Source organism: Armigeres subalbatus, chromosome 1, assembly GCF_024139115.2.
Source record: "Armigeres subalbatus isolate Guangzhou_Male chromosome 1, GZ_Asu_2, whole genome shotgun sequence".
NCBI lineage: Eukaryota > Metazoa > Arthropoda > Insecta > Diptera > Culicidae > Armigeres > Armigeres subalbatus.
In genome coordinates this window covers 71,457,554-71,466,311 of record NC_085139.1, presented here as the reverse complement: position 1 = coordinate 71,466,311, position 8,758 = coordinate 71,457,554, and positions in this window count along the sequence as shown.

Below are 8,758 nucleotides of genomic sequence, written 5' to 3'. Positions count from 1 at the left end.
TATGTGAGGACCATTGCAGATTTGTGGGCATTTCTAGATCTTCAGACGGAATTTGCAAAAAAAAATCATGGCTGGTTGAAAGATGCCAAGGACACACAAACACACACAATAGCTCAGTTTGTCGAACTGATTGTATATAAGACTATGCTGCCGCTAACCGCAAGTCGAACATATCTGTATATGGACGCCCATGCGGTTAGCGGCAGTATGGGTCTGTGAAATTCAATCTGAAATATATATCTCTATGCATTACGGTGGCTCAAAAAACACTTTTTCATTTTTTATGGGCCGTCCTCTTATTCGGTTCTATTTGATGCCCTGATGCTCTGGACAAAATTTCAGCCAAATCGGTCAACGTTTGGACGGTGCTAAATACGTTGGAAGTTTATATGGAACAATGTATTCAAAAACATCCAAAAACAGTGATTTGCAGTTAAACGGCACAATTTACGATGAAGAGCTATGCTAGTTTTTAGAAAATTGAATACAGAATGTTATGCTGAAAACAGCGAGAAGATTAGAGTTTCTTAGGCAAAGATATTAGCATTTTACTGGAGTGTTGTAGGGGTGAATTTATTTCTTTTCAAAGGTAAAAGAAATGAAATTTGTTCAAACCCCACGTCAGAGAAATGCTAATAACTTCGCCGGACAAACTCTACTCTTTTTCAGCATAACATTCTGTATTCAATTCTTCACGATCTGTATGAGTATCATAATTCTTCATCGTAAATTGTGCCGTCTAACTGCAAATCACTGTTTTTGGATGTTTCTGTATACATTTTTCCATATAAACTTCCAACGAGTTTAGCACCGCCCAAACTTTGACCGATTTGGCTGAAATTTTATCCAGAGCATTAGGGCATCAAATTGAACCGAATAAGAGGGCGGCCCATCAAAAAAAAAATTGAAAATAGTTTTTTCCATACTAATTTGAGCCACCCTACTATGCATTTTAGAAAGGTGCACAGGATTCTTCTAGTGAGCAAATGTATGCTATATATGTAGACGAAGAATAAGAAGGAATAAATTTTGGCAGATATGCCCTTTTCAAATGTTGATCTAGTAATATCAATTCTATAACTGCGTATACGCCTGGCAGATGTGGATACATAATTAAGTATCCCACTAAATAAAAAATAAATCTAAGCATTATTTTTCAAATTTTGACTAAGTCAATACTGTAAAACCACGCTGACAAGACAATATGATGTAAGCTTCAGCATAATTACATAATTCTTGGGTGAACTAAGGTTTTAAACGAGATTTGAATTCGTATATGAAAAATTTCACAATTTCTTTACTTTTATTTACTTACTGATATAAAATTGATCAGATTCGGGAGCACACGCTCCACGATGAATTCCTTTGAAAGCGGCACAAATGCTGGGGTATTGCCTTATCACCAATGGTATATGCGGCGAGAATGTGACGATTTATCATAGATTGCCTCTTCAGTTATTATAACTCTCCTGGTCCCAAAACAGTTATTCGACTTCGAAAAAGTGGAGCAGAATTCGTACAGAATTGCGTACATAATGTGAAACCAATTCAATAAAAATTCCGCGGAAAAAAAATCAAAATTTCGTTTCGTTTCGAAAAATTTCGAATTAAATGAACCTTGATTTCGTATCGTTTCGAAGTCTCGAAAGAAATCTATATTTCGTTTCGTTTCGATCCGAATCAACATAGACATTTTAAATTTCGTTTCGTTTCGTTTCGTTAGAAAAAAGTGTGTTATCGCATACCCTTAGTGTGGGCTATGGACGTTGATTATGCTGAAGTTGAAGAACCGGCCTTTGATCCTCAACCTGCACATTCTTTCATTAATCGGCCACCACCCGATCACGCGCCTTTGCATATCGCCCATCACTATGAAAGCTGTTTCCAGCTCGTGTGTGTTGCCGCAGCTCTGGTAGTTGGTAGGATCACCTCTAAACGTTTGCACCATCTTCCAACAAACCTCCTGCAGCGCAGCGATGCCGAATCCACGATCCTTGAGCACATCGGCGAGTATGCGTGTGCTCCCGATGAAGTTGAGAGATTTGCAGTTCCACGAACCGAGTTTCCAATCGCTAGTCCCTTTTCGTCGCAGTGGTCTTCGCCGATGGTTCCGGTCCGTACTCTCTTGACATACTCTATAACAGCATCAATAGATAGTTTATTCCGGAAAATTAATACTACCTGAGTAAGACTGTAAGACACGATGATCAACCAAATTCCTTCAGGCATTTCTTAGGAAATTTCATTAGGAATTCTTTCATAAAATCCTGTGAGAATTTCTGAAGAAATTAATATAGGTTCTCTTTGGTAAATTCTATTAGTCAAACCAAATTCATTCGAAAATTTATAAAATAATGAACTAGTTTCCGATGGAGCTCCTAACGGATTTCTATAACGAACTTTCCGAGGGAATTTCTGAAGTAATACCAGAAAGAGTTTATAAAGGCATTTCCGGATAAATCTTTGAAGGAACTTCCGGAAAAACTTTGGAAACTGAAGGAATCCCCGAAAAAAAAATCAGTAGGAACCTTTCAAGAAAATTTCGAAGAAATCCTCACAGACATTTTCAAAGGAATTCTCAACAGAATTTCCGAATAGATCCCAAAATCTATTTACTAAGTAATTTTCAAATAAATTTCCGAAGAAATTTCCAAAGGAGTTTTGAACGAATTTTTAAAGAGATCCCAATACTGGTTGAGATACTACTCCACAGCGCAAAGCGGTCGGTTCTGGCTGGATTGCGGGGAAAGCTCAACCACCATCCAGTTCGTCCGGATTGGGAGTAGCTGTACCGTGAGTACCAAAAGCATGCCAGTATGAAGAAAATTATACTTATGACGAACAATTCTCGCTTAACTTTTCAAAATGACCTAAGTAACATTTTTTTCATGAATTAATTTGAATACTGTAATCAATAGCTTTCATGTTGTTCTGTTGATTGCGCTATTAAAATTAATTCATGAAAAAAATGTTACTTAGGTCTTTTTGAAAAGTTATGCGAGAATTGTTTATGAATGCGGTGAGATTTTTGAATAAAGTTTCGGATTTTTTATTTTGAAGTCATGGTAAATGGTTGAAATTTTATAATTTTGTAATTGGCGTTTGGAAAATAAAGGTGAACGGAATAAATTTCGCGAAACAGTTTAGGACTCACGACTATGCCGACGAGTTACGAGTTACTCACAACGACTGCTCAGAGAAATTGGATATCTCAGCTGGCGAACTGAAGGCCTATATAAACCACCATTATCTTCATCTCAGCTATTATGGAAGTCACCCAAAGTCATCCCCATCCGGCAGCCTGGAAAGGATCTTACCTTTTCAATAGTTATTTTTGAAAAGTCAATATATCGTCGATTATTTGAGTCTACTGAAAATCACAACATTTCTCGTTCAACCGTGCACCAACTGACCCGAGTTACTAACATCCTCAGACAGAACAAATCTATTTCTAAAACCTATGCCATGGTCTGACTCGATGTTGAAAAAGCGTTCGACAATGTTTGGCATGATGATCTGGTGTTCAAACCACAGTGCTACAGTGAAAATCATCCAACTCTCTGTTGGCAAGGACATTCCGAGTCTCATTCAGTGAAGCCCACGACATAATCGCGGGCGTCGTATAGTATCCTTGAGCCCCAGCTGTAGTACTGTTTGATAAATGTCTAATGAATCGGTTATTTAATACGGTTATCACCATTACTTAATAATTAGCTTTCTCTGTGATTTCGGTATCCTTAAAAAAAATTAACGAGAAAGCTACATATCTAATTAAACGGGTTATATTATTGAATCACACCTCTATAGATAATAATTACAATAGAGGTGCTCATTTTACCAAATACGTATTGTCGCCAAGTGGAATTACCAAGGAAACACATCTTTTCCCGCACCTACCGCCAGACAAGAGGGCTCAGTTTCTATTTTAATTAGATCCTAATTTAATTAAACACCCTTCGGAGAAGTGGAAGAAAACTTGGTTTCGAGTGTTGTTATCCCCACAACGACAGTCTGCCCCATCGTGTAGGCGGCACTTTTCCAATCAGCCAACAAAAGAAGCGGTCACGTTCCTTTTTCGACTTGGCTTTCTGTTCAATTGTCACGGAATTTTATCGTTTACACATAAAGCATACTTGCGAAATGCGAATCAGTTCATTGGATCGTTACTCAAAGCAGATGCATTCCACCGTGATGAATACCAAATAGCTCTGATTTAAATAAATTTCGTTAACTGAGACGAGAAGGCGGTAATCGGGAACAGTACCCACCCACGTGTGCCGCACACCAAGGCGAAGATTGTAGGTGTGAAAATTCCGAAAAATTCATTTCATCGTTCCCGTAGTCGTCCTCGTTGATGTGTATCTCAAGAAAAGGAAAATGCTACCCGTCGTACACTGCATCCTTTGTCTTCGTGCACCATCCAGAAGTTGAAATAGATAAATTGAATTCTTCGAAAGGTTGGCAGCAGCGTGCCGATGCAAATTGTAAACGGGAACCTTCAGGAAACGGGAGAAGAGCAATTTTTAACATGCCCCTCCTGTACCTACTTGCCAGTAAACGGGGAGAGGTCTCTGGACATGGATCCGAGTTTCACAACGAGGACGTCGTCGCCGGCGACAACCGATGAATGGCAGTTCGTGCCGTCAAATGCAATCACGTCAGTCACGGCATGGCGGCAGTATTGTTCAAGAAGCTTTCCTAACTGGTCGATGATATGTAGTAGCTCAAATGTGAACTTCTTCGATTCGCTTTCCAGTTAGGCGGTGTTGTTGCTTGATTTTTGTAAGCAGGAGTGGGCTCGAAATGCACGCTTAGTTCAAGCTACGTAAGTTTAGTTACTTTCTCACTTTTATTCCATTTATTTTTTGCTTTTCTCGTACTAAGTACTAAGTCCAAAACCAAACTTTTTATAGAAGGGCCTGAGAACTATAGTGTTATATACCAATCGACTTAGTTCGACAAATTGAGGTGATGTCTGTGTGTATGTGTATTAGAATGGGGCTCAGTTGTGTGGAAAAACGCAAACTTCATCCAATCAAGTCAGTTCAAGGTTTTTCTGAATAGTTTTGGAATCCCAATCAAATGTGCAAAATATTGGTTGCGTACTCGCTTTCCGCATCCAAACTGACGTATGTATGTTCATGATATAATTAGAGGCGAAAGTATAGAATTGATAGTTCCGTTAAGATACGGCTGGCATGAAGAATGTTTTTATAGAAGTCGATTTGAAAGCGAGCGGTGGGAAATATTTGTGATGGCACATATCGCACGACCTTCTTTCTGACAAACTCCCGTATGAAGTATTGGTAAAACAGAATGTGATTTGTCACTGTACAATATTATAAGACCCACGGAACCACAAAGCTCGGTTTCAGAGGAAAACCGGCAGCAAACCCCAGACTTCTGGTCTAGAGCCAACGGCATGCCGCGGCAGTCTTTGGGGTGGGCACTCAAGACCTCTTTAGGATTCCGGGTCTCAGGGCGTACGGACGCTGGGGAGAAATCGGATCACGGGAACCTATATTGTACGTAATACTCACGGTGGGTGGCGGCGGTGGGTGCCACGTTGGACTACGACGGCGACGGTGGCTTCAACAGCTGACGTGAACTACGCTCTGGTGGTGTCGGGAAACGAGATGGTGGTCCCCAAGGGACGATCTTCGAGCTAATCATGGCCATGAAATAACAAGCTCACATACCTGCGCAGGTTTTTGCTTCTCGATGCACTGATGCGTTGGAAGTACTCCGCCGAGTAGATAACGACGATGTGCTCCGACCAGGTTGTGGCGATGTCGGCCGATTGGCTTTGTCGCAGATGCTGCAGATTGGCGTGCAGCGATGGAGGACGAGCTCGAGCGATATGGCCGAGACTAAAGATGCGGGGGGAGTAGCGGCTGGACGAAAGGCTTCCGATTTCGGAATCGAGAGTGGTCCCGAATAACCGTTCCCTCACTGAGCGAGGACTAAAAGGAAAACTACTAACCGTCGGTTCGGGTTCGGTCCAGCGTACGATTATTGACGACGTACGGGGACCGCACTCTCGGGAATGATCCACGGGAATTGGCTTGGGGATCTTACATTCGACGGTTGATTGGCGACCGCCGAGTTTTCGCTTTTTGACGAGCGACTTCACTCCTCCTCCGTTTGACTACCTTTACAGGTGGGCCTTAACGCACGCTCGAGCTCTCGATGTCCATTGGACGAAATGGCGGGCCCTGTAGACGCCACACGTATTCCCGTACCCAACTCCGGTCGAATACACAAAATCTAGCCCGTACCAAAAAGTGCAATGCGCTGGAAAAGTCCAATGCGCATTCGTTTCATTAACAAAAACTTTACATTAAACATTAAAATTCATTTTGTTAAGAAAATTATTTTGAGCTTTTTAGTGGAATGTCTTCACTTGTCATAAGACGAGTTTGTACAATCTCATTTAATTCCACCACTTAATTGTACCTTGACAGATACGTATTTTGACCTCAACAGTAAGGTCGTCTTCAGTGTCTCGTACTTGACTCGACTTGCCGTATTCCAGACGGTGCAGTTACCTCCAGCATACCCTACGATTTGATTCGTTGCCCTGAAACGGAAACGAATTCCAACGGAGTACTTTTGATCTTATTTTAGGGAAAAACTTGTGATACGTATCTTCAGAGATTACGCTGCGACATGCACCACAATCCACTTCAAATTCAATTTGACGACCATTGCATTCCAGCAAGACGAACTCTGGTGAATCCATCTTGTTCAGCGCTCCGGATGGGGAACTGATGATTGCTTGCTGCAGTATTGCCAAACTAACGTTCGACGGATTTGGATCTTTCGACGATGATTTCGCCTCCAATGAATCGATAGGGAGTCCGACCATATTTAGACGCAACACTTCTACTGCTTTGGACATCTCAGCGACACGATCACCTCCGGCTTTCTTGACTTGCTTATACTTCGACAGACAGCATGTTGAGACATGACTTTCCTTTCCACACGAATAACAGGTTCAGTTTCGCGCTGGGCACGTGTTCGGGTCATGAAGACGACCACACCGGAAGCATGGTTTGGACGATGGTTGATTACTCGGACGACTAGATTTGCTCTCTTCCTTCCCTGGCTTACTATGCTTGACTATCAGCTTCTGTGTGTTCTGGTCCTTCCTAAACGATCCGATTTTGAGCTGCAACTGGCTTGACATTTCCTTGTTTTGACTTAGGGCCGCTTTCCAACATCGAGCGAGCGAACATGCTTTTTCGAAGGTGGTTCCCTGGTTCGGTAAGTAACTTTTTCCGAAGGCTTTGGTCGCGAATACCAGCAACAAACTGATCTTGCAAGGCATCCGACAGAAACGTGGCATACTCGTGGGTCCTCCTTAGCCGTGCGGTAAGACGCGTGGCTACAAAGCAAGACCATGCTGAGGGTGGCTGGGTTCGATTCCCGGTGCCGGTCTAGACAATTTTCGGATTGGAAGTTGTCTCGACTTCCCTGGGCATAAAAGTATCATCGTGTTAGCCTCATGATATACGAATGCAAAAATGGTAACTTGGCTTAGAAACCTCGCAGTTAATAACTGTGGAAGTGCTTAATGAACACTAAGCTGTGAGGCGGCTCTGTCCCCAGTGTGGGGATGTAATGCCAATAAGAAGAAGAAGAAGTGGCATACACACTGGTGGCAATTGTGTACAGACTAGGGCCAGCGACTGTCACCAGCACAGGAACTTTCCGATTATCTTGCGTTTCGTTAACGAGGATAAACATCTCCAATCGATTGACGTATTCTTCGAAATTTTCTCCCAAGACGTATTGCTCGATTTGGCCAAACATGCCAGCACGAACGACAGGAACTACACTACCTGACTCCGCTTTAACCCCCTTGCTGTTTTCTCCAAGCTCCAGCATGACGATTGTTGACATTTGAGGTTAGGTACCTACACTAACACGTGTTGTCGACCGTTTTCACTTCGCGAGCTTTACTATTTTTCACACACACTAAACACGTTTTTATCCTCGTCGCCAACTTGAAGTGTGGGAAGACGACAATGAAACACACGCGAGACTAATTTCAAATGATACTATTGATTGGTAATTTATTAATAATATTGTGCTTGTGCGTCTGCACCGGTCGACGACGGTCGGTCAGGAAAGAGATCGAACGGAAGTCAGCATGTGATGAGCTACTTGCTCACTATAAAACTATTACAATGGTCATTAATTGATGCAACACTATAGCTATAAATAATGCTAAGTATACAACAAGTTTTATCAACAATAAGTTTACTATAAATCGAATTGTTATGCAAAAAAATGTATGAAATTTATCAATTTTTTGTATTGTTACGATGCTTAACCACCCGTTTATTCTACTGCAAAAACTTTATATGCATCTACAATATATTCTATATCAACTCTTGTTCAATTCGATTACTCTAGACATAATTAAAGCCTTGAAATATTATTCCAACAGTTAGTCACCGTAAATTTAACAAATCCAAAAATCGCTAGCTCGAATGATGAATTTTAAAGACCTTTGTAAGACTAGTTGTACATACAGAAGTGTAAGCGATTCATAGTCGACTTTCTAGAAACAAATTAGTGTGTGAGTTAAAAGATGACGAGTTCTTCTTTAATCAGAAAAATTCAAAGTTAGTTTCCGGCGTTATCAACTTCTATCTATCACCACTGGCGGCGCCAGCTATTGTTATTTGGTGGGGCACCACTTAACGCAAGAACAATAGCCTATGAGAACAATGGTGTGATTGCATCGTGT